The sequence below is a fragment of the Macrobrachium rosenbergii genome, chromosome 7, assembly GCF_040412425.1.
Source record: "Macrobrachium rosenbergii isolate ZJJX-2024 chromosome 7, ASM4041242v1, whole genome shotgun sequence".
Taxonomy (NCBI): domain Eukaryota; kingdom Metazoa; phylum Arthropoda; class Malacostraca; order Decapoda; family Palaemonidae; genus Macrobrachium; species Macrobrachium rosenbergii.
The window spans coordinates 14,540,001-14,567,500 of record NC_089747.1 but is presented as its reverse complement, the minus strand read 5'-3'; the positions used below and the strand labels follow the sequence as shown (position 1 = coordinate 14,567,500).

The 27,500-nt window shown below is 36.3% G+C and overlaps 1 protein-coding gene across 2 annotated transcripts in view; it reads left to right on the top strand.

Moving 5' to 3' along the window:
- The window catches only part of Dus4 (Dihydrouridine synthase 4), a 219,280-nt gene that overhangs the window by 37,165 nt on the left and 154,615 nt on the right, over positions 1-27,500 (top strand). For both annotated transcript variants that reach the window (XM_067106581.1, XM_067106585.1), the window contains exon 2: positions 18,728-18,755. The gene's annotated coding sequence lies outside the window, so the exon portion shown is untranslated. The remainder of the gene's footprint in view (positions 1-18,727; positions 18,756-27,500) is intronic.

The following is a 27,500-nucleotide window of genomic DNA, read 5'->3' as shown; positions in this document are numbered from 1 at the left end:
TGGCCATGGTCCTAAATTCTATCCCATTCCATAAAGGCACGCAAGTGTAAGTGACAAAAATTCATGTATAGGTATGAAATGCTTGCTCTTGTTAGCTGTCTCATCATGTATCTCACTGATGACCGCAGCATTGTGCGACACGCAGTGTGGGCTTTGGAATCGGGAGTGTGCTCAAGAAGCTGTGTCGGTTGGGGGCGGGGAGGTGGTGTTGTTGTTGTGGGGGATTTAGCAAACCGGCTCGTCCCAACATGTTTCGGCGCTTCTCTTTCCATAACAAACAGGTGTGACCGTGTGAGAGGGTCATCGGGTTGGAAAGTTTAAGGTTACCTGTCGGGTTCGGGCTCGTATTTTGGGCTGCCCGGCAGGTTTTATTTTGTATGACGGCGACGTTATCTGTCTCTCTCTCTCTCTTTTTGGTCTTTTGCCCCAGTGAATGTCAGTTTCATCTCTCTCTCTCTCTCTCTCTCTCTCTCTCTCTCTCTCTCTCTCTCTCTCTCTCATTTTAATTTTTTCCCCAATAAATGTCAGTTTTATCTCTCTCTCTCTCTCTCTCTCTCTCTCTCTCTCTCTCTCATTTTAATTTTTGCCCAAGGAATCAGTTTCTCTCTCTCTCTCTCTCTCTCTCTCTCTCTCTCTCTCTCTCTCTCTATATATATATATATATATATATATATATATATATATATTATATATATATATATATATATAAATGTATTTATTTATTTATGTATTTATTTTTTTGATCAGTTGTATCTCTCTCTCTCTCTCTCTCTCTCTCTCTCTCTCTCTCTCTCTCTCTCTCTCTCTCTCTCTCTCTCATTTTTAAATAAGTCTAATCCTTCGGGCCAGCCCTAGGAGAACTGTTAATCAGTTCAGCGGTCTGGTTAAACTATAAGATATACTTAACTTTTAATTTTTCGCCCAATGAATGTCAGTTTTATATCTGTTTCTCTGTGTCTGATTTAGTTTTTATGTCTCATAGAGGGAGGGTGAGAATCTACTTCATTGCGTAGACCCTGAAACCTCAGTACTGAATAATTAATGGAGCAGCAGAGCAACAATTTTCATCTTTTCCTTTAAAGTTTTAGTTTAGAAGGCAAGATGAGGCGAAGGCCGTTATACAAGTATTTTTCTAGAATAATATGTACATGTGTATCAACATTCAGTAAGATATGCCCGGGAGTAACACTGTGTAAAGCACACACACACACACCACACACACACACACACAAACACACACACATATGTATGTATATATATATATATATATATATATATATATATATATATATATATATATATATATATATATATATGTGTGTGTGTGTGTGTGTGTGTGTGTGTTTTACAGTGTTACTCTGGGTATATCCTACTGAATGCCGATACACTATATATATATTATTCTACGAATAAATTATATATATACAGTATATATATGTATATATATATATATATATATATATATATATATATATATATATATATATATATATTTATATATATATAATGTGTGTGTGTGTTTTCGCATGTACATATGTATGTGTGTGTGATCTTGTATGTCATAAAACAAAGCTTCAAGAACGTTAGGAGTCTGATGGTATTATGGAGTGAAAGATTGAGAAATGATACCTTTAAAGAATATTACAGAAGTTCCATATTTAGATGAGGTAATGATAAAAGGGAGATGGAGTGGCTTGGACACGTCCGTCGCACAGCCCTAGGGAAAATTGTACGTGATTCCTTCAGTTAGGCTCCTTTGGTCACCAGAAGAGTTGACATACTTGGATAAGAGCTATGAGAAGGGTAGGCTGGAGGTGAATGGAGATTTGTGGAAGACTGAAGACAAAGCACGAGAAAGACATTAAGAGCCGAATTTCTTAGGGCACTTTGTCGTTGATAATACATACATGCATATACTGTATATATATGCATACATACAAACGTATACATATATATATATATATATATATATATATATATATATATATATATATATATATATATATATATATATATATATATATTATGGAATTTTATCAGTATGGTCAGTTACAATAACCAGTGAACCCCACAATTTAGTGAATCCAGTAAGAAAATAAATTTCTGACTTCACGAGTTACTACATTAGCCAATCCTCTTATTAAGTCTCTGTCATCTATTTATTAGTAAGTTATTAAAAGCATCCTTCTGTTTAACATTTTCCTTATATCTTGGCTGGTGTAGTTGTTAGGATGAGATGGCCATCATAATTGTACAAGCACTTGCTCAAGCTCCCATGAGTATCCCAGAGAGCAATGATTCTCAAACTGGGTGCCGTGGCACCCTGGGGTGCCACAGCCAGTGCCTATGGGTGCCGAAAGATTGCCATGAATTTTGTCTTGGCTAGATCATCTCAATGAACATTTATAAAAATAAAAGTATGCAGAAGTCTTCATACAGTTATTACCAGTGTGTCTACTCTAATTACTGATCTGCTCTTTGTTTGTACAGTATATTTCTGCATGTACGGTGTGCTGATTTTGGTTTGAGTATGGATAATAATTTTATTCATTAAATAAGATGTTAATTCATGCGATATGGTGGGATGGTGAAGAAGGGGTGCCACGGTAATGATTACATTAGTTAGGGTGCCATCACTAAAAAAAAAAAAGGTTGAGAACCACTGTCATAGAGATTCGTCCTGAAAGATCAGTTAACTTAAACTTAGCAAGAAAAATCGATATTCCATTTGAAAATAATTTGTGACCAGTTATATCGGGTAGGACATTCCTTCACTCGAGACCTGCAGGAGGGCTCCTGCATTGGTGTGAGTAGGAGGAGAAAGGGGTTAGGGGAGGAAGGATGTTAGCTGACATTTCCTGTCGTTAAGTAGTAATTAAGTTGCTTATGGGATCCATCGGGATATTCTTCCTTTATTATTTTGGTCTCACGTTGTTGATTTTAGCTCGTGGGTTTTTGTTTTGTTTTCGTGCTCTCTCTCTCTCTCTCTCTCTCTCTCTCTCTCTCTCTCTCTCTCTCTCTCTCTCTCTCTCAAAATCAGTTTAGAAGTGCATAATAGTACCATGTTTCTCTCTCTCATTTCAACCGAATCAGATACAATGGCGATATCTCTCTCTCTCTCTCTCTCTCTCTCTCTCTCTCTCTCTCTCTCTCTCTCTCTCTCTAAGTTCAGTTTAGAAGTGTATAATAGTACCCTGTTTCTCTCACAGTATAATCTATCGGGAACAATGGTGCTCTCTCTCTCTCAAAATCAGTTTAGAAGTGCATAATTGTACCATATTTCTCTCTCTCTCATTTCAACTGAATCAGATACAGTGGCGATCTCTCTCTCTCTCTCTCTCTCTCTCTCTGAAGTTCAGTTTGGAAGTGTATAATAGTACCCTATTTTTATTTCTCGCAGTATAACCTATTGGGTACAGTGGTGCTCTCTCTCTCTCTCTCTCTCTCTCTCTCTCTCTCTCAAATTAGTTTAGAAGTGCATAATAGTACCATATTTCTCTGTCTCATTTCTCTCTCAAGTTCAGTTTGGAAGTGTATAATAGTACCATGTTTTTTCTTTCTCGCAACATAACCTACTGGGTACAACGAGACACCCAAAATCATTTCAGAAATGTTCTCGGTATTTTTTGTTACATAAAAGAGAGAACCATCGTGGTTGTACACAGAGAAATGATTTATTATGCATTGCCCTTTGTGAGCAAATAATACAGAAGAATTCGCAACAATGGTATTATGGCGGTCTCTGCGTTCCGCTCTCTCCTCCTCCTCCTCCTTCTTCTGCGATTAGCCAGACAAGCATGCAAAATTCCACATAATGATGAAGTGATAATTTGTTCCTCTCATCCCCCTCCCATTATCCTCCTTTACAAGGCCACTTTTAATTATTGCGGGTTTGTTTTGGTACGATGCTTCACCCGAGTTAGATGTCTTCCTTTATGTGTAGGTGTATGGACGAATGATGTGGAAATGATCTGCATTGAAGGATCACCTTTTTGAGAAGGCGGGCAAAGGATGAACGTCGTGATAGTACCTGTGTCTTGTTTCTCCAGGCTGTCGTCTTCAGTGACGGGGAATACACACACACACACACACACACACACACACATATATATATATACTCATATATAATCTTACACACATTATGTTTTATATATATAAATATGTGTATAATGTGTAGGCCTATATATAAATTCACAATTATGATTATGCACAGGCACAGATTTAAGTACCGGTCGTTTCAGTATTAAGTAATATTCAGAAGATATATTTATCCATGCTCTTGTTTACGGACCTATATTTGTGAGACCTTGGGGTTTTTTTATGAAATAAAAATCATGCTGTAATTTACGCTAAGGTACCGAACCGATTTCACGTGAGGTACTGTACAGTAACAACTATGACTACTTCATTGCTGAACACGTTGAAAGAAGGTCACCAAAATATAGATGTAGTTAGATGGTTCTCGAACACAACACGAAGCAATTACGTGAAATTAGATATAATTACAGTTAACTACGTGATACCACTTAATATATAATCCGACCAGAAGGACGCATGAATTACAAGCATATTTTGAATAATGAAGCTTTAATTTTGGCCGGTTTTCGTGTCCACTATAACTTACAATCACAAAGGTCTTACTTGAGAAAATTCCCTATTATGAATGTGAGAATCTTTCCAGCCTCTTGATAGATTCATTTTCTGCAGTTGTCCAAGATTTTCGGAACTCTCATAATTCCCTTGTGTTTAATTGCTCATTAAACATGAACATTCGTAACCTTTTGCTTCTGTTATTGCTCCCTGTTCTAACCATTTGAAGCTCACTGATCAATATATTCTCCTCTGCATGTTGTGTTCAGATTTACAACTTAGTTAACATATATGTCATAGAGCGCATATGATCACGAATCTGTTCCCAGAGAGAGAGAGAGAGAGAGAGAGAGAGAGAGAGAGAGAGAGAGAGAGAGAGAGATTTAAAAAATATATTTTCTTCACGTCTTTAATGGATCAAATATTTAATTTCCATTCACTGAAGCTGTCTTTATTTCTTTGATCGTTTTACCCCGGGGGCAGGGGGAGGGGGTAGTGCCATCAGTGCAACCCCTTCCATTTCTTTTGCGCTACCTCTGTTCATATTATCTTTCTTCCGTTTTACTTTCAACACTCTCCTGACAATTGCTTCATAGTGCAACTGCGAGGTCTCCCTCCTGTTACATATTTAAAACCTTCCCTACTTTTAATTTTCCTTCAAGCGCTGAATGACGTAGACCCCAGTGCTCGGCCTTTGGCCTAAATTTTATATTCAAGTTGATCGTTTTATGTCACCCATTGATGTTTACGTGTTGGCGATCAGGTCTTTTAATAAACTAATATCCACATTTTTTAGTACAGTTAATGCTTTGTGTCACAGCGACATTATCATTTTCTTATCCAGTTCCTAAGTGAACAGTCGTAACCGTTTGACAATTCCACAAAATGTATGTTTATCTTCCCCCCATAAGAAAAAACTAGTCTGACAACTCTCTCTCTCTCTCTCTCTCTCTCTCTCTCTCTCTCTCTCTCTCTCTCTCTCTCTCTCTCTCATATATCTTTGGGCCCGCCCATTCATAAAGCGGTCTCCTAACACATTACAGGTGTCGTTTGCAGACGTTTCTTTTGACAAGTGTGCTCGTTGAATGCATATGATAGTGTTATCTTCTCATGACTTTGGTTTGTACACGCACTGCAGTGTGATGTGTCCGTTGGCGTAGAGATGGTTTACGCATATTGGTTTGCATGCTTACACGCACTCTTGTCTGTTCTACAGTATATATAAATATATATTTAATATATATACACATATATATGTGTGTGTGTTTGTCTATTCGTAATTTTCATCTGTACTCTGCTTTTCACTCTCTCTCTCTCTCTCTCTCTCTCTCTCTCTCTCTCTCTCTCTCTCTCTCTCTCTCTCTCTCTCTCTCTGTTTTCTATATGGGAATCTTACTCAACGTGTCAGTTATCCATTGTGTCTTGTTTCTCGAGGACGTGTGCATACTTTTAGTATTAATAATTATCATAATATTTATTAGAAGAATTTATAGTGTTAATGAAATCGAACTCACAAGTAACTTGGACACTGCATTAAAGGAAGTCGGACAAATAAATGAAAACGTCAGCTTTATTGCAAAGTATTATAATTCCTTAAATCCCGTCAACTACAGGATCAGTGAAGTGAAGATGAAGAATGACTTTGAAGTTGTTATGACAGATCAGTTGAATTCGTGAAGTATCATCCCTTGCATAATGGACCTGGGATGAGTAATTCCGTTTTAATTGTCTCAGTCATGACACCTCATTATTCTGTGAGCCCAATTAACATTATCATCATCGCCATCATGTCTTGTATGTTGCTGGTTACCGGTTATTAATTTTTGTTATTGTTTTTGACACCTTACTTTTACGAAAAGCATCAAGATATATATGAATATATTTGCATTAAATCTCAACATCTGTGCGTGCACGCACGTATTAGGGCTGGAGAGAGAGAGAGAGAGAGAGAGAGAGAGAGAGAGAGAGAGAGAGGGTAGAGGAGTAGGGGGGTTAGGTGGGGGATAGATGCAGATATAAGAGGGCACATACACTAAGTTTACACAATACAGTTGTTTCAGACTAATTGCACGCGAAGCTTCAGCATGATCACAGATTTTGTCAGTAGACTGAGCTAATATTTATACACTCTTGCATAGCCCCGGCCATATAATATTAATATATATGTTCACGTTAGCTCTCAAGAAAACATTTCATTGTCCAATAAAACGTACGGACGACTTTCATTTTGTTACACACCCATACGAACACAACAACAATAACAATTACCTTATTAACTAATTTAGGGTATGTGGCAACGCCGCACCCACCCACCCATGAACAGAGACCATGTTATCCCTCCTCTCATCCACCCCCAACCCGGTACCTCCGATAGTCTCGCAGCAGCCAACCGCCAAATCTTGCCTTACTGGTCGCCCGCGAACACCTGTCCTCGTCTTCTTCTTTTCCACTTCCACGTAAAGTCATTAAGAATTTCTGTAATGGATGGATTGGACGGCCCGCCCATCTTATTTATCGTTTCAGTGCCTTACATAATTTACAGCCCACTTACGTCCAGCGAGAGCAAGTTTTTCTATTTTTTTTTTTTATCTTGAAGTTTTCTCTTACACGTGAAATGTTTACATGTTAACGGACCCCACATTCCAGAAGATATTTTCATGTATCCAAAGTCCACCAAGAAAGAACTGCGGGCTGATATATGAACGAGTGTCTCAGATAAGACTACAATTTTAATCACCTATTTTTAAGATATGCTGTATATATATACAGTATATATATATACATATATATAAGTATATAATATATATATGTATATATGTGTGTGTATGTAGTTGGTATCCATTAATTAAATATATTTTATTTAGTCGCATCTCTCCCTCTCACACACACCTTCCTTAGCAAGTCACTTCCATCCCAGCCCTGCATGAGCCGCAGAATTTGGTCATGTGCCAACACTTTGATTCCCCGGCGAGTTCGATAAAGCGAGAAGTGTTCTCTCCTTATCACTTTTTTTTCTTCACTGCGACCGTTGTTTATTTGTTCGTTGTCAACATTTTTTTTTTGTATTTTACTAATTTCATTTAGTCTATCCTTATGGATTTATACCAGCACTTGGATCTGTTGCGTAATACTACGTGATAAACAAATCATCGGACGTTCCCAGGATCTCCGCTTTGTTTCTATGTGTATGCTAGTCGAGGGGTCATGGCGGAGATGGTTGAGGGTTGGTCTGGGTGAGGATGGGGATGGGTGATGATAACTTGTCTCACGTGACCCAGAGTGGCCAGAGAAATCGGCAAGTGGAAATCTGTAAGGGAGAAGCTTTGGTTGGTACAGAGTTGCTCTTTCGTACCAATAGATGGCCTAAAATGGGCTTTCACGAAAAGTGCTCTTTTTGCCTTAGAGTGCTCGAGTCATCGTGAGAAGTCGGTTGGAGTTGGCGTTCTGTCTGCTGTTAATATTGCTTATTCAGGCAAATGCGATTTTCAGGCGATGTTTTGCTTGTAAAGCAATAATTGTATCACGTACTATATCAGTTTTGGTAGTAACTAACGGCACTTCTAATAGAATTATCTTTAAGGATACAGAGAAATTAACAGATTTTATTGTTTTTAGTAATATTCACCTCGTACGATCAGTTTCAAATTCACACACACACACACACAAACGATCAACTTTTACACACCTTTTCCTCTTAATGTAGATGGTATGTATCTTCCGGTTTTCTGCAAGGCTCGTTGGGATGAAGTTGCTATCCTTCAGCCTTTCTCCACCCTGGCTGCCACCCACCACAGTCGAATAACCACGAGCTACATGACTTATTGCTTAGATCACATTTGCCTAATGAATGTTTCAGGGAAGGGCCCAGTCATTTCTCCCCGTGGTCTCGATCTGTGGTCATTTTCAGGCATATTAGTAATTATTGAGTATCCTAAATACAACGGACAAGTAAATTTCATCAGTTGCCTATGCCGTAATCCGACCTTGGGTTTTGACTTCGTGTGTGAGTTGATTTAGAAGTAGACAATTAATCCTGTTTCCCAGACGAATTCCAATGCCGTCGTGGGGAAAAACGTGAAGACGGCGCTACTTTTTTTTAATGTTATTTTATTCCTGGTTTCCCCGAGTGCCAGACTGTTGCAGAATTCCACTCAACCTTTCGGCGAATTAGATGCTTTGTGAATAGGTGAGAAGGTAATATATTTTCTTGTATGTGAATACATACGTATGAGTCGTTAGATAAGTAAATAAAGTCAGTTTGGTTTATTGTTGCCTTTTCCTATGAAAATATACTTAAGTTTTTTTATATTCTAATATAGTAGTATAGTCTCTCTCTCTCTCTCTCTCTCTCTCTCTCTCTCTCTCTCTCTCTCTCTCTCTCTCTCTCTCTCTCTTCCTGTACCTCTATTGGCTACAGCACGCCAGTTTGGTTTACTGTTGCCTTGAGCTATGAAAATATATTTTAAATTTTTATCTAATAGTAATATAGTCTCTCTCTCTCTCTCTCTCTCTCTCTCTCTCTCTCTCTCTCTCTCTCTCTCTCTCTCTCTCCTGTACTTCTGTTTGATACAGTACGCCAGTTTGGTGTGCTATTGCCTTTTCCTAGGAAAATATATTTTAAATGTTTTATCTGATATAGTAATATAGTCGCTCTCTCCTTCCTGTACTTCTATTTGATACGGCACGCCAGTTTGGTGTACTGTTGCCTTTTCCTATGAAAATATGTTTTTAATTTTTTATATTCTAATATAGTGTCTCTCTCTCTCTCTCTCTCTCTCTCTCTCTCTCTCTCTCTCTCTCTCTCTCTCTCTCTCTCTCTGCTTTCCGTACTTCTATTTGATACAGCATGCGCTTTGAATGACTTTATGAGAAGGTAATTTTTCATGAATTTTGTTCCTGCCACCCTGCTCGAGCCACGTGCAACTCCTAATCTCGTGCATAATCAGTTTGCACTATCTGGAAATATGACTTCAGGCAGCGCTCAAGTTTAATATATCTTTTCACTTAATCCTCAGCTTCATAACAAGCGTAGGGATGACTATCCAATAAGCAGTGATCAGTCAGTTATTTTGAGCTAGATTTTTAAACACAGGAAGCCTGGTTTTACCTCAGAAGTTGTAGGTGCATTCGCACCAGTGACGTTGATCTCTGTGCTTAAGACAAGTGTTGAATGTAGCCAAGCTCGTCTTTGCTGTCCTGGAAAAACTTTCGGGAAATACCATTTTTGCTCACACCTGACGTGGGCTGATGCCTGTCATGTGTGCTTGAACTCGGAACTCAAAAGCAAGATTAAAGAAAGTATTGAAATGAGTTAGATTAACGAAAGAATAAGAGTTGCGACCGGAGTTTATACCAATAAAATCAAACCAGCTAATGTCAGAAGTCAGTAATTTTGGAAAGAGTTATACAGATCGTGACGGGTGGCAGTGAGGTCCCTCGCTGACAGTGTAACTATACCATAACAAAACTCAGTGTGTGATTGATAGTAGGTCAAAGGTACTGGATCCCCCCCACCCAGATCTTTTCGCTAACCCATGCAACTCATTTAAAATTCTAGGTAACATTCTTTGTTGTAAATTCACTTCTGAAAAGCACATCCGGGCTATCTCTTCTTCGGTTGCTCAAAAAAATCTGTATGCTTAGGTCTTACAGGATTTTTGGAGATCTGTTTACCCAGAGGAAATGTATAAATTATTTTATTCTCCGTGTTTTGAATAGTGTTCCACTGTTTGGTCTTCAACATTTGCCAAGCATCTTAAATTTTTAAAATTTCTTATCCCAGTTATGGATAGCAATCTTTTGCACCATCATTTAGTTAGCTCGTTGTGTGCGCTGTATTAGATATTTCATCATTCTGATCATCTTTTGCTTTCAGTTCTTCCCATACTACGCCATCCACCACAAAGTATTGACAGTCTCGTCTTTTCTTCTGGGAGATACAACACTACACAGTTTCCTAGTTTTATTTATGTAAACACCGATTGTGGAATGGTCCTCCTAATCCTGAGTTGAATCGTTGGAATGTCACAAGTTCATATTTGGTGCAAATGATTTTTTCTTGTGGAGCAGGCTGACATAGTTTATTCGAGTTTGTTTTATTTATTTCACTTTCTTATCAATGCTGTTTATTTTTCCGTTTTACTTTTCTTTCTTTGTTTATTCTTCAGTTCTTAGTGCCTTTTCTGTTGGGGCTGCTAGGCTTGTAGCATTCTGCTTTTCCAAGTAGAGGTGCAGCTCGGCTTGTAATGATAATTATAATTAAGTGATCCCCAGGTTCAGATGATGGTGCATTACTGTTATCATAAGAGATGTTTCTAAGGACCACTTAAGTATTACCGAAGATGTTTGATTGCATGTGTCTAGTTTTGGGCCTATTATATATATATATATATATATATATATATATATATATATATATATATATTTAGGCCTATATATATAATGTATCTTTTGTGTTGTATACTATGTTTCAGGGCTTGCTCTATAGAAAAACGAGTTTGGTTCATAAAGATGCAACAAGCAAGAAAGCTCTCAGCGTATATGAAGTGAGTAAGAGAGAATGGCATGCAATCTTATGCACCAGAAAGATAAAAACTGAACTGCATCCATTTCAGTTCTGTAGTTTACTTATATTTAGACACTCCTCACTGTAATTAAATCTATACAGTTATTTGTTTAATAGAACGATGAAATTTTTCTAGTTCAATTGACTGCGAAATATTGGTTAGTTGAGTTAAAGAAAAATGTTTCATTTCAGTTAGACATAGAATGTTTTCGTAGGTACATCCATCATGTTTTCTTATTTTTTGAGTTGGGATTTCTTCTGAGTGCGTGACTCTCTCTCTCTCTCTCTCTCTCTCTCTCTCTCTCTCTCTCTCTCTCTCTCTCTCTCTCTCTCTCGCGCGCGGGGTTTCCCGAAAAGAAGGGAAAGACGGAAGGTGAATATTTATTATGGTCTGAATCCCAAAACAGGGTCACAATATTGGTGTCTGCATGTCACATTGGACTACCGTCAGAGGCAGTCCTTACCAGTCAAGACAAAATTATGGCCGTTGTAACTGTCGCGAAGCAGTCACATCCTGTTAGATTATTCTCAGGCTCCTCATATCGTTAACGTGACCCAAAATAAGATCACTGTATAATTAAGGTGGCTAGTGAATAGATCATGAATATATAAAGAGGACAGTGCAGTGAAAGCTAGTGATTGTGAAATACCTTCCAGTTACCTATGACACTTTTACAATGATGTTTGTGTATTTGTAATAAAAATCTGTGTTTTGAGTATTATTATAGTTGATTTATTGCAGTTAGGAAGCTTATTTATACTTATTTTTTCTGACCTCTTAGTGCCGTGGACATGTAGCATTGTAAGAAGAGATCTTTGTCACAGCTAGAAGTCGGTCACCGTCTAGTGAGTATCAGTATTAACGGAAATGCCTCTCTCTCTCTCTCTCTCTCTCCATGGTTTAATGAGTGTATGTACAGTTGTTTTGTATGTTTTCAATATCTATCTGTCCTCTATCTATCTATCTATCTATCTGCCTATCTATTTGTCTAATTATCTTCAAATTCTAGTGTGCATTTGATAAGTCTTTCACCATATCCTAAGGGGCTTTCAAACCATTTAGATCAATATTGCTTTAATCATGGCCTGATTGAAAGAAATATGAGTCATCGTCTGAAGGGTAACTTTATTTATAACCTTTTTATCCTGGCTTTCTTGCACAGTGGTTGAGAGAGAGAGAGAGAGAGAGAAGAGAGAGAGAGAGATAGCGCCAAGCGTGTTCGGACCGTACAATTCTGCACAGCGTGAAATGATAGTGTGTTGCTTGTTTTGGTCCATTGATTGATGTAAAATGTTATCGTTGCGACTTTGGTCATCAACAATTGATAAAGTTGCTTCTATAACTGGTTATCTAAATAAAGTTCCTTCTATACTTGGTTATCTGCTCAACAAAATGAGGGAGAAAGGCAAGAAAAGAACAGTTAAGAAAAATGTTCACAGCTGAATATTCAAGCAATATTAATTTAAATTTGTTTACTACAAGAGAGAAGCAGTTCAGAAATGTCTACCAAGCCACACTAAATACAGTCAAAGGAGACATGGTGTTCAAATGTAGTTGAATCTAGTAGTGAATACACTGTACGGTATACAAAAAAAAAAGCCTGAAAGACTCTTGAAGACTTGCAAAGTTTGATTATTCGCCAAGAAAGCTTATATTGAATTAAAGAGGAGTTATGAAAGGAGGAATTGTGAAAGAAATCCCTGTGAAGGGAATACGCGAACTTGATTGAGAGAGGCGTAAGATCGGAAGGTTGAAAAGGGTCTCTTGTTATCGTTTCATTTTCTCCTGACTGCAAGTGGACTAACCAGGGTATGGCGCGGAGTTGCAACACGCTTCTTTTTCGCCCATTTTCCTTCGAAATTATTTCAGCGGAGGCTTTCCAATTCCACGTGTATTTTGTGGACTGGGTGTTTAATTTAACGGTTGTGAGGGAAACGTGAGCGGAAATACGCCGGGAATATCTGTATACCGTTAAAAAGGAAATGTTTATTTTAGACGCTTGGTCTAGCAGGCCAACCCGATCTGGCGACAAAAACGTTTTTGTTAGTTTTGTGGTTGAGCGTAGTACTACACCCATCTCACTCGCCTGGTCTTGGTTGTCTGCCGTTCACTGGCGTTCTTGGTTGCAATTTGAATTTTTGTGCTTTTGCAGTCAAGAAATTCGCCGCAGTCTGATACTTTCAAGTTTTGATTTTTGAGACCCTTATATCTTTCCTCAATTAGCCATAGCTTGTTCTTCTGTATTATTATTATTATTATTATTATTATTATTATTATTATTATTATTATTATTAGATCGTAAAGGAGAGATGTCCAATTACCCCTTGAACGTCTCTGGTGTTCATATTTTAGACTGGAATCATATGAAACGATCTCTAATTGAGCTAAGGAGAGTTCACCATAAACATTATATATGTGTGTGGTTCCATTTATACATAGGAACGTGAAATTCAAGTACTCAGTTTTTTTTATGCAGTTACTAACTTACAATTCACTGAGATTTTGCAAAGATATGAGCTTGCCATATTTGATCAATGCACCATACTGTACCTTGTAGTCTCTTTGTGATTCCAAGTTATCACGTAAGTAAAAGCTTGCCATAGTCCTTGAAGCTGGGCTACGTGGAACACTTGCCTTTTGTAAGTGAACATCGAAGTAAGTGTATGTTTCTTGATGGATTGATTATCTAGAGAGTCTGATGTGACAACGGCTTTGGAAGTCATTGACTGATTGATTGGACAATTACAAAGATTTACCTGCCTTCAACGACGAAATGTTTTTCGGATATATTAGTAAGCTTTTCGTAGTTCGTTTTCACTATACCGATGCCTTTATAGTAAGTAAACGCTGTAATCAAGATCGGCAAGATATTAGCGTTTCAATACGTTTAGTCTTCGATATAAAAAATATACTTGGATCTTTTCTCTGAGCTTTATTGCGACCTTAGAGAGTTTGGATACAGCAGAACCATTGCTTATTTTTCCTGACCTATATAAAATGATTGCGGTCCCCCCTCTCTCTCTCTCTCTCTTTTAAAACTTGCACCAGGGCTAACAGGTTCGATGTGAGCAGATCACGAAGAGGCCCTGAAGTGTTGTCCATTATATATATATATATATATATATATATATATATATATATATATATATATATATATATATATATATATATATATATATATATATATATATATATATTATATATATACACACACACATACATAATACACATATATGTGTGCGTGCGCGCGAGCGTGTACGTGTGCGTTTGCTTGTTTAGCGCTCGTGCGTAGGTGTCCCTGTATGTAAGGAAGATGTTTGTCTGTTATGTACTTGATAACCAGGACAAATCCATGCAGGTACTCAACCGTGCATCCGTGTCATCGACAATATTACTATTAGTTGCAATATTAGTTGTAAAAATATGGAAATATCGGTATTTTGTCAAAACAGCGTCGTTTTCAGACTTTACAGTGAGAGAGAGAGAGAGAGAGAGAGAGAGAGGAGAGAGAGAGAGAGATATGGGGGAGGGGGAGCAGGGTAATTGAAGCTTATTGCTCTAATAAAATGTAATAGATAAGAAGCGAGACGTGAAAGTAGGCTCAGGGCAGAAATTAATCTTTGTTCTTTGTTGTTCTAGAAAGGGCTAAGGAAGCCTTTCAGTGCTGAGGTTCTTGTTCTGATTTTGCACAAATGATTCTACGTCCTCTCTCTCTCTCTCTCTCTCTCTCTCTCTCTCTCTCTCTCTCTCTCTCTCTCTCTCACACATATATATATGTATATATATATGTGTGTGTGTGTGTTTGTTTGTTTGTTTATGACTTTAGATGAAAAATAAGTTAACAGTCCATGTTCAACCTTTTAACCGCTGAATCCATTTCTCTCTCTCTCTCTCTCTCTCTCTCTCTCTCTCATGACAAAATAACATCAAGAATTTCACATTTTCTGGTAATCGTAAAATGTATTTTTTTTAGAGAGAGAGAGAGAGAGAGAGAGAGAGAGAGAGAGAGAGAGAGAGAGAGAGAGATTCGTAAACCACTTCAGTTTTGTAACAAACATACAAAAACTCTTCATTAACTTTAAATTACCTCTTAAGATTGTACATACCTAAGAAGGCGGGTTCGGATGTATGCATAGAGAAAGTTACTCTATAGACTAAAGACAGTATCTCATTTATTACGAACTCATAAAAGAGGAAAACAAAAGGAACAAGAAACGGCGAGGTGCAACAACTGTAAAAAAAGACACAAACACACACACACGCGAACAGGTCACGTTGTATAAATAAAACATGTTTTTGCAATTGCCTCTATCAGCGGAGAAATGAATGTTGTCCTAATGCAACGTGACAGTTGAAACGGTGGCCGAGGGGAAAGGCTTGCTTTGTATCTGTGATCTCCTAGATGTTATCTCTCTCTCTCTCTCTCTCTCTCTCTCTCTCTCTCTCTCTCTCTCTCTCTCTCTCTCTCTCACTAGTTACCGCTGAGGAGAATGAAAAGGAGGAAGATCTAGATACAGTTGTAGATATGTTGATTCTCTCTCCTCTCTCTCTCTCTCTCTCTCTCTCTCTCTTACTAGTTACCGCTATGGAGAATGAAAAGGAGGAAGATCTCTCTCTCTCTCTCTCTCTCTCTCTCTCTCTCACTAGTTACCGCTAAGGAGAATGAAAAGGAGGAAGATCTAGTTACAGTTGTAGATATGTTGATTCTCTCTCTCTCTCTCTCTCTCTCTCTCTCTCTCTCTCTCTCTCTCTCTCTTCTCTTACTAGTTACCGCTAAGGAGAATGAAAAGGAAGATCTAGATACAGTTGTAGATATGTTGATTTCTCTCTCTCTCTCTCTCTCTCTCTCTCTCTCTCTCTCTCTCTCTCTCTCTCTACTCTCTTTACTCTAAGGAGAATGAAAAGGAGGAAGATCTACAGTTGTAGATATGTTGATTCTCTCTCTCTCTCTCTCTCTCTCTCTCTCTCTCTCTCTCTCTCTCTCTCTCTCTCTTACTAGTTACCCTAAGAGAATGAAAGGAAGATCTAGATACAGTTGTTGATATGTTGATTTTGCTTCTCTCTCTCTCTCTCTCTCTCTCTCTCTCTCTCTCTCTCTCTCTCTTACTAGTTACCGCAAGGAGAATGAAGAGGAAGAAGATCTAGAGACAGTTGTTATGTTGCTTCTCTCTCTCTCTCTCTCTCTCTCTCTCTCTCTCTCTCTCTCTCTCTCTCTCTCTCTCTCATTACCGCTGAGGAGAATGAAAAGGAGGGAGATCTAGATACAGTTATATGTTGTTTTTTTTTTTTTACTGACATTAGAGTTGATTTTTCTTCTGTTAAAGACAAGTAAGATTTAAAGTTCAAGTTAGTGCTGAATTTACTTATTTATTTGTTGTTCGTGTCTCCTTAAACTGGCCTAATGGTGGTCATGGCTTTAATTCAAAGAACACCCTTCTTTTATTTTGAAAGTTAACTTCTTGCTTTTTTCAGCCAGATGATAGTGGTTAGACTTTGTTATGGCCTTAACACTCAGTTCTGTTGTTAATTGAGAAGAAAAATATATATGTGTGTGTTTTGTATGTGAGAGAGAAAGAGTATATATATAGATATATATATATATATATATATATATATATATATATATATATATATATATATATATATATATATATATATATATATATAGTGTTATGTGAAGGTGTCAAGGTACAGAAAGAGTTTAAATATTAATAAATATATATAGTATAATATTTCTGTAGTCTTCTGTATTATATATTTTTTTACCTTCTTGATCTGATTTACGAGGAAAAGAGATATACTTTTGCTTTAGCATGTAACTTGCCTTGCCAAATTACTGTACTTTTGATCAAAATATGCAGATGTATATTTCAACCGTGAGTCGAAAGACATATCAGCTTCATAAAACTGATACGTTTGTGAAATTGGTAATTCCTTAAAACTGTGGAAAAACGACAGATGTGGGCTTTGGTATCTGTTTAAGTAGAGAAATGGGGGAATGTTGATCTCTCGTGGCGCAGAGAAGCAGTTTAGGGGATGCCGGGTGAAGAAGGGCCTCCTGTTCCATCAGCGGAGTCCCGCATACTTTTCACTTAAACTAATGAATATCTTATTAAACTCTCTCTCTCTCTCTCTCTCTCTCTCTCTCTCTCTCTCTCTCTCTCTCTCTCTCTCTCTCTCTCTCTCCTCCATTTAATTCACTTCTCGTTTTTTAGATTTTCTTTATGGATTTATTGTTTTGGTAACTTAAGTGATATTAGCGCAGTGCTCGGTAATGTACACTAATGTATGATGATTTTCTCTTCATTTTTTAACGCTGCAACTTGCTTAATTTTTAAGTATATTCTTTGCCAAATAGTAATATCGTAATTCATGCAGTTACGAAGAAAATTGCAGGGAGGGTACTTGGTTTGCTACGTATGTTAGAATATAACCGCAAGCCTTACTTACTATAAACTTTGAGCTGAATCTAGTATTGAGCATTTTACAAGATTTCCTGGGGTTCTGCTTATCCCCTTCTCTCTAATCTCTCGTTCTCTCTCTCTCTCTCTCTCTCTCTCTCTCTCTCTCTCTCTCTCGTGTGTAATCAATCGTTAGATACTTCATCACGTCTCTTTTATTTTCCTGTATATATATATAGTGTATGTGTGTATATATATATAGGTATATATATATATATATATATATATATATATATATATATATATATATATATATATATATATATATATATGAAATTTTTGTCACACCGTGATTTATATATATTCATGAAGCTACAAATGTCGCTTAATATCCAATTCACGCTACTTCGGGGATATCCGCGATGGGAAATTATCACCGAAGGGGAATTTTTTAAGTGATAAATGGATCGGTACCGCCGGGTCTCGATCCCTCGACACACTACCTTCCAGCGACTCCATTCGACGGTAAACCATTTATTTATTTATATATACTGCTCTTTAGGGTTACTTACGCCGTGCTCTGACCCACTCTGGTCATTACCCACCGTCCTTGATTGCCTATCGGACAACAGAGGTACATTGGGTTTTAGAAAAACGTTCAAAAATTTTGCCATATCTAGCAAGTCAACTAACTTGTGAAAGGAGGATCATGACCAGTAGATAGATTGATTTATAGATAGATAGATTCTGTCAACAGAGGCACATTGGGGCTTGGCAAAACGTTCATAAATTTGACCACAGCCAGCAAGCCCACTAACTTGTGAGGGGTTGGATCATGACCAGTAGATAGATAGGTGGATTTATAGACAGATGGATAGATAGATAGATAGATAGATAGATAGTGAAAGGGCAGCTTGGATTCAGCAGAGGAAGAGAGTGTGGGATATTTATACAGGAAAACTGTAGGCTCTTTGAGATACAGAGTTTCTGGTGGAGTTAACGGAAGTGTGTTGAGCTTAAATGGTTGTTGGGGTAATAGGTTAAGAGGACCAAAGATTTTCATGATTAAAATTTAGAAATAAACATTTTGTTCTGATGAGCTTTATATTTTTTTTTTATTTTGCGTCAGTCAGTGCTTCTAGTTATGACCTTTTATTTTTCTCTTTCCAGAGTTGTGATTTTTGAGGCTGTCTACAACGTGAGTGTGATTGTGCAGATATTTGTTAAATCATTAAATAACTCACTGTTTATGCACTTGTATTTACACACTTACTAACGACAGAGATTTACTTTGTGATGAAAGCCATGTAAATGCATTTATTTACTCTATCATTTGACTAATACCTACCATTTCAACATTGACATTGCAATCAAGACTTTTACGTTAAAAAAAACGCAGTTAATCATAATAGGAGGACTTATTTAAATATTTCCTCCTTTAGTAATTATTTAAGTTTTTCTTCATTATAAATTCCTTTCCCTTACACCTCCCCCATTTCCGTTCCCTCCTGCCTGTTGTTTTACGATTTCCTTAATTGTAAGTAAACACTTAAAGAACTTTTATGTAGGCCGTAGTGTTATCACAAATGACGCAGATCTTTAAATTTAGATTCTCCTGAACGTATGACTTGACCTGCAGTGCTTAGAAACTGCATTTGATTATTTGAACTCCTGGATTCTTTATCATTTCCATGAGGATATAGACCAGGCCAGGCAGATTTTTTTTTTCTTTTTCATTGTTATATGTATTTTTGAACTCCTGGATTCTTTATCATTTCCATTTTTTTTCTTTTCATTGTTATATGTATTTTTGAACTCCTGGATTCTCTATCATTTCCATGAGGATATAGACCAGGCCAGGCAGATTTTTTTCTTTTTTCATTGTTATATGTATTTTTGAACTCCTGGATTCTTTATCATTTCCATGAGGATATAGACCAGGCCAGGCAGATTTTTTCTTTTTTCATTGTTATATGTATTTTTGAACTCCTGGATTCGTTATCTTTGTCTTGAAGGTGCAGATCAGGTCTGGTAGAATTCTTGTCTTTATTTTAGTTTCCTGTAAAATAAAACTATTGTGCCGGCTTTGTCTGTCCGTCCTCCCTCAGATCTTAAAAACTAATGAGGCTAGAGGGCTGCAATTGGTATTTTGATCATCCACCCTCCAGTCATCGAACATACCAAATTGCAGCCCTCGAGCCATATTAGTTTTTATTTTATTTAAGGTTAAAATTAGCCATAATCGTGCATCTGGCAACGATATAGGACAGGCCACCACCGGGCCTTGGTTAAAGTTTCATGGACCGTGGCTCATACAGCATTATACCGAGACCACCGAAAGATAAATCTATTTTCGGTGGCCTTGGTTATACGATATACAGAAAACTCGATTGCGCCGAAGAATCTTCGTTGCATTTTTTACTTGTTATATATGCATGTTAGTATAATTTTTTTTTTTTTAACTTTTTCCGTATATTACATTCTATTTTGCGTATTCTGGTCTAGTAGGAAAATGGCTTTCTTGTCCTGTTCCATATGAATGTGTGCACGCTATGATTAATAATGACAATAATTACTTGACAGCCTGATCATTAAGCAAGAGCTTTCGCTGGCACGAGGCCAACATTTACAACAATAACAGATTGTCAGTTTTAGGTGATTATCTTAGCAGTTATGACTTGGACCATCGACCGATGGTCTCTTGTTTGTCACTTTTTCATAAGTTTTATTTTCACACTGACAATTGATCCCGGATCCCCTTTTCCTGCCGAGAGCAACCAGATTCCCTGAACAACAGCATCAATATGCAGTAAATGCGCCTCGCTGTTGGGCTTCTCAGTTCCAGAGGTCCTTTATTTCTCAGACGGCTGGACTGTGGAATAGCCCCCCCTGAGGATGTCTTGCCATTGGAACTTCAAAAGTTCAAACAAAGATGCAATGCATTACTACCCTACTGCTATTCCTTGCATTTTAATACTTTTTATCTGTTTATTAATTTATTTTTTTTATTTTCAGTTAGAGATATCCTCTTTCTGTATTTCCCTGTACCTTCTCTTAGTTCCTGATAGCACCATATTCTTTGGAAGCTTGAATTTCAAGTCAGTGGCCCTGTGTACTTGTTCCAAATGAATAGGGTTCATCTTCTGAATAATAATAATAATAATAATAATAATAATAATAATAATAATAATAATAATAATACCTTCCCGAATACAAGAATAGGGTCTGTTGAAAATAGGAAACGCAAACACGGGCGAGGGTGTACGATCAGAAAAGCTGAGGCCGCAAGTGGCCATCAGAGATATCTCGATAAATGAAGCAGATGGTAAAGAAAGGTCGGGGAAATTGAGGCACTAGTTAATCCATCCGATCAATCGTTTTCTCCTTGACCCTTTTCGTTTTCCCAGAGGCTTTGAAGTTGAGCCGATGCAGGTGCTTTGATTTTCAAGTACGAACTTGTATAGATTATAGTAGGTATTATTTAGTGTTGTGACCAACGACAGCCGTTTGAACTAAACCCGATTCTGTATTCATTATTGTTTTGGTAAGTAAATGCATATATTTGGAAAGATTTTCCCTTCAAGCTGACGTAGACTGTAGATGATATGCGTGCATTTGCTTATATGAGGTAGGTTTGTTCTCAGAACAATACTCTACAGTCTACACTATAATATAGTTTAGCTACCATGTTTTCTTAATGCCATTCAAATTTTTCCGGAAAAGGTGATAATTTGGTAGGACTGGTAATTTTATTTTAAATTGGCAATTTTTTCCTTTCATTCCTCAGTACAGAAGGAAAACAGAACGATCAAAACATTATACTTGGACACTGCTGCACATCGCATTTTCATGTGACGTAATACAAAATTTTGTTTTAAGGTATATACAGTAGCCTGTATATATATATATATATATATATATATATATATATATATATATATATATATAATATATATATATATATAATATATATATATATATATATATATATATATATATATATATATATATATATATATATATATATATATGCGTGTGTGTGTGTATATATATATAAAACATGTATATACACACATATATATACATACATATACACATGCATACATTACTTAAAGACGATGTCACTGTTAAATAAAAACAAACAATTGGACAGTACGCTCGAATATGTCCATTCCCAGGATTAACCATAACGTCGAGGTTAATCCTGAAAGTGTTCCTTTTAGGATTAGGATTATACACCTCCTTGGGCAAGATGGGAAACGTGTCAACGCCGCCAATTGTAGGAAGGTCTCAACCTCTTGTTACCGGACTGTAGTGTGAAGTTATTTCCAGTACCATCATTTTTTTATAGCCTCCCAGCGTACTTGGTCAAGGAGTCTTGGTGGGGAGGGCGAAAGAGCGGTGCCAAATGTACTTTCCTCTTTGTGCAAATTAGGCCATTGAAGACTCCCTTTCGATTCTTAAAAAAAAGGGGCTTTATTTAAGAAACACATCTCATTATAACTGAGGGCAGCCTCATGATAATATTGTTAGAAATAGAATATGAAAATATTAATTAAGGCAATGTGTCATCGCTTTCGTCACGTGCTGCCATAACACGTTTACCCTAAGGCGATGGTGAGGAAGAAACAATTATAGTTTTGGGTCAGTAGGCTTGGATTAACCCATTCCATTAAAGGATTAATACTGGGGCAACACAAGACACATTGGACATATCCCCAAAACGAAGCATCAGCCCTCAAACAAATGAATAATATATTAATGAGCCCTTTAACGCCTAAAGGTAGACCAATGTAAGTTCAAATAATAAAATAATAAAAGCATAGCAAAACTATAGCATAAAATAATGAAAATTAATAAAATATACTTACATCTAAAATGAAATAAATCTGTGAGGAAGAGAGAGAGAGAGAGAGAGAGAGAGAGAGAGAGAGAGAGAGAGAGAGAGAGAGCATTTCCAATGCACAGAGATGATTTTTCAAATGACATTTGTGCAATCGTTAAACAACCTCGACAAAACGTAAAATGCAAGAAAAAATCAGAGAAACGAAAGAAAAACTACTGATTAAAAGGAGACAAACGAGCCTAATAATTACTGGAAGTGACGTGAAAAAACACGGCAGTCCAAAATTACGAATTGACATTGAAAGGAGGGAGAAAGTCACCTGGCGATAGTTAATATCTAAATTTCATTTAATTTATGCTCACATATCTTCATTTATGAAAATAACGTTTCTAAAAGAAGAGTTAGCGCTAAACTCAGCTATTTACAAAACCAGGAATTACCAAAGAGGATTATAACAGGGCAAGGTCTTAGGAAGGAAAGGGTATCCACAATCCACGAGTAACTTAGAAACGGAGATATGTCAAGGCTGTAAAGCAATTGGGGCGGCCCCCTTTTTGACCAAGTACGTTAGGGAGACTAAAGGTAATGTATGCATGGGTATGCATGTTCTGTATAATATATATGATGATTATAATCACTTTTGAACGTGATTCATTTATCACACATTAACCCGTCTCTTATTTTTCACCGGTGGTGATGTGTGATGTGATTATATATATATATATATATATATATATATATATATATATATATATATATATATATATATATATATATATATATAAAGTTATCCAGAAAAGTTACCAGAAGTCTATTTGCTCTTATTACTATACATTTGTATATGTATCTTTCCATATACTCTCTCTCTCTCTCTCTCTCTCTCTCTATATATCTCTCTCTCTCTCTCTCTCTCTCTCTCTCTCTCTCTCTCTATATATATATATATATATATATATATATATATATATAGTTTATCACCATTACCACAGGTGAAAAATAAGAGACAGGGTAATATGTGATAAATGAATCACGTACAAAAAGCGATTATAATCAAAATATATATATATATATATATATATATATATATATATATATATATATATATATATATATATATATATATATATATATTTATTATGTGTGTGTGCGTGTGCCAGGAGTTTAAAAGAATGAAAGAACATCCAGGCAGACGTATCGGCATGAGTTTAAGCACAAGAGAAAGAGAGAGAACAGCAAATCTAAGGACGTCTTAAATGCAACACAGTTTCGTGCGACAAAAATCATGCATTTGTGATCGCGTGCACATGCGCCGACTGCTCATTCACTCTGAAAGCCATTTTTCAGAGCTCCTTATCTTGTTTTATCTTCCCTCGCAGCCCTCTCGTGTTTCAGTCTGACCACATTTCGAGAGTTCGCCCCTCCTGAGATTAGAGCAAAGATATTCTGCGGTTATCGGTACAGATGTCAGTCACGCCTTTGAACGCTGATTGATTGAGCAGTTATTTTAAAAGTGAGCTATGTGCTTTTCGGGTTCGATGAACATAGTTTTCGGAACGCCAGTTTGTAGTTTACATCGGGTATTTTTTGTGAGACTTATTTTTTATAGCAAGTGTGTATGCGCTACATGAGAACATGAGCCCGTGGCTGCCTTAAGAACAACTGAATCTCTCTCTCTCTCTCTCTCTCTCTCTCTCTCTCTCTCTCTCTCTCTCTCTATATATATATATATATATATATATATATATATATATATATATATATATATGTATATATATATATATATATATATATATATATATATATATATATATATATATATATATATATATATATATATATATATATATATATATATATATATATATATATATATATATATATATATATATATATATATATATATATATATATATATATATATATATATATATATACAGGCTCTCTCTCTCTCTCTCTCTCTCTCTCTCTCTCTCTCTCTCTCTCTCTCTCTCTCTCTCTCTCTCTCTCTCTCTCCTACACCGGTTTATACAGATTTCATGCATTTTCGCCTGTTAAGAGATTCCCTCGATGAGATTAACTTAGTACCTTTGAAAGATAGTTGATTTGATACTTCAGACTGGCGTCTCAGCAGTTGTAGTGCATTTGAAAGATAGTTGATTTGTTACTACAAACTGGCGTTTCAACAGTTGTGGCCATCGACTTTGAAAGAAATCATGATCCACAGACAGCCACCGTAAATGAAGCCCAACTTTTGCGGGAATAATATTCGCGATCAGCCACTGAAGACTGAAAGGATCAAGTTCCACCCACCCTGCCATGTTTGCTTATGCTTATCAAATATCTCTAGGCCTAATTATCAAGGGCCTCGCACCTATGAGGCGGAATGAGGCCATGGACGTCTAGAGCTCAGCCGTGCAAGAAGATTGTCTGAGTTTCGTAACATTTATATTATGTATCTTTGCAGTTCTCACTTAGCGCTTATTTATCTAGCTATTTTTATTTTTTACGTCTTGATCTTCCGGATACGAGAATATTATTATTATTATTATTATTATTATTATTATTATTATTATTATTATTATTATTATTATTATTGGTGTAATAAAAATCTATAATTGTGAATTTTTATTACACATTGTTTTTCACGAGGTTGTGAATTTGTTCTTCTTCTTCTTCTTCTTCTTCTTCTTCTTCTTCTTCTTCTTCTTCTTCTTCTTCTTCTTCTTATTATTATTATTATTATTATTATTATTATTATTATTATTATTATTATTATTATTATTATTTAGCAGGTGACCCCTATTCATATGGAACAAACCCACAGGGGTATTGACTTGAAACTCAAGCTTCCAAAGAATATGGTGCTCTAATTAGGAAGTAAGAGAAGGCAAAAGGAAATACAGAAAGAAGAGATCTCACTCATTAAGAAGAAAAAAATAAATTAATAAATTAATAAGTAGATCAAAATGTATTAAAATGCAAGGAGAATAGCATTAAAGTGGTAATGCGTTGCATCTTTGAAAATAATAATAATAATAATAATAATAATAATAATAATAATAATAATAATAATAATAATAAGCAACTGTTGTCGGTTACAAAGTTCCTGCCAAAGGAGAAATTGAGGTTAACCTGCTAATTTCACGTACTTCTCAGTCACCCATGGGCAAGGGGTACGTTAAGCATCCCGTGAAAAGATGCAGCTCCGTTGCTCTGTGGAAATCTAATGAGTCAAAGCCAGGTAAAAGGAAGCTTTCAAATTTCTCAATTTCGGAAATTTTGCAGATACTGCAGTTTTCCATTTTAAGGCAGTACTGCCCTCGGGTGAAACCACCTCCTTCAGGAATATAAACCAGGAATGCTGAAGGGTGGGGTCACTGCAGTGGCTAAACCACCTCCTTCACGAACATAAACCAGGAATGCTGAAGAGCGGGGTCACTGCAGTAGCTAAACCACCTCCTTCAGGAATATAAACCAGGAATGCTGAAGAGTGGGGTCACTGCAGTGGCTAAACCACCTCCTTCACGACATAAACCACCAGGGTCACTTCAGGCTAAAACCACCTTCAGAATATAAACCAGGAATGCTGAAGAGTGGGGTCACTGCAGTGGCTAAACCACCTCTTTCAGGAATATAAACCAGGAATGCTGGAGAGTGGGGTCACTGCAGTAGCTAAACCACCTCCTTCAGGAATATAAATCAGGAATGCTGAAGAGTGGGGCCCCTGCAGTAGCTTCTGTGTAGATTTGTACCGCAGAAGCTACTGCAGTGGCCCCACTCTTAAGCATTCCTTGTTTATATTCCTGAAGGAGGTGGTTTCACCTGAAGGCAGTACTGCACTAAAATGGATAACTGCAGTGTCTGCAAAATTTTCGAAATTGAGATATTCCACCTATTGGCCTCGTGAAACACAAAATTCACAAGTTCCTGCAGTTTCAGAATGATTCTTCGATGCTTTCCACGAGTGTTTAGAGGGTCCCTTTTGCAGTATCTGCAAAATCAGCAGAAAGGCAAGAGAAAACTGCAGTATCTACCATTTTTCTCAGTTTTGTATTTTTGCAGATACTGCAGTCCTTCCATTTTAGGACAGGTTAGTCGATGACATAACGATCTTCACACATCTCTTTTGTGGGATGTTTACTCTGCATAGCCTGCACTTCCTTCCCGGGTATGATGAACCGTCATTTCTAAGTGAGATCTTGCCCCACTAGCCCCATTATGTTGTCCTATCTCTGCTTCACCCTCTCAGTGTGGTGCTTCATAATAAATCACTGTAATTAATCCAAGTCTTTCATCATAGCCAAACCTCTTTAGGATATTTCGCGAAGTTTAATCAAGTCGGTGGATATCAACAGGACTCGTAGACATGTGTGCATGGATGTCAACTTTTCATTCATTTAATTGATTTCTTATTAAGACTTCAAATCGTGTATTCCCGCCCGCAAGAGCTAACATTTTATGACACATACATGCGCGCGGACACAGTCAGACTGACACACTATTTTATATAATATATATATATATATATATATATATATATATATATATATATATATATATATATATATGTATATATATATATATATAATATAATATATATATATATATATATATATATTATATATATATATATATATTATATATATATATATATATATATATATATATATATATATATATATTGAATAAATAAGTTTATATATATTTCCAAATTTCAGTTATATCACACTAGTTTATTTATTGAATAAATAAGTTTTATGATTTCCAAATTTCAGTTGATATGTATATATATATATATATATATATATATATATATATATATATATATATATATATATATATATATATATATATAATATATTTATATATATATAAATATATATATATATATATATATATATATATATATATATATATATATATATATATATATATTTATATTTATAAATGTGTGTGCGTGTGTATACACATGCTTTTGGGGCACAACGTTATAAGGTGACACTGCTCTAACCTTCTGAGGCTCCCTTTATGCTCAAGGCCGGAACTCCGAATTAAAAGACCCAAAAAAATTATTATTGTGCCGCTCTGTTTTATTCT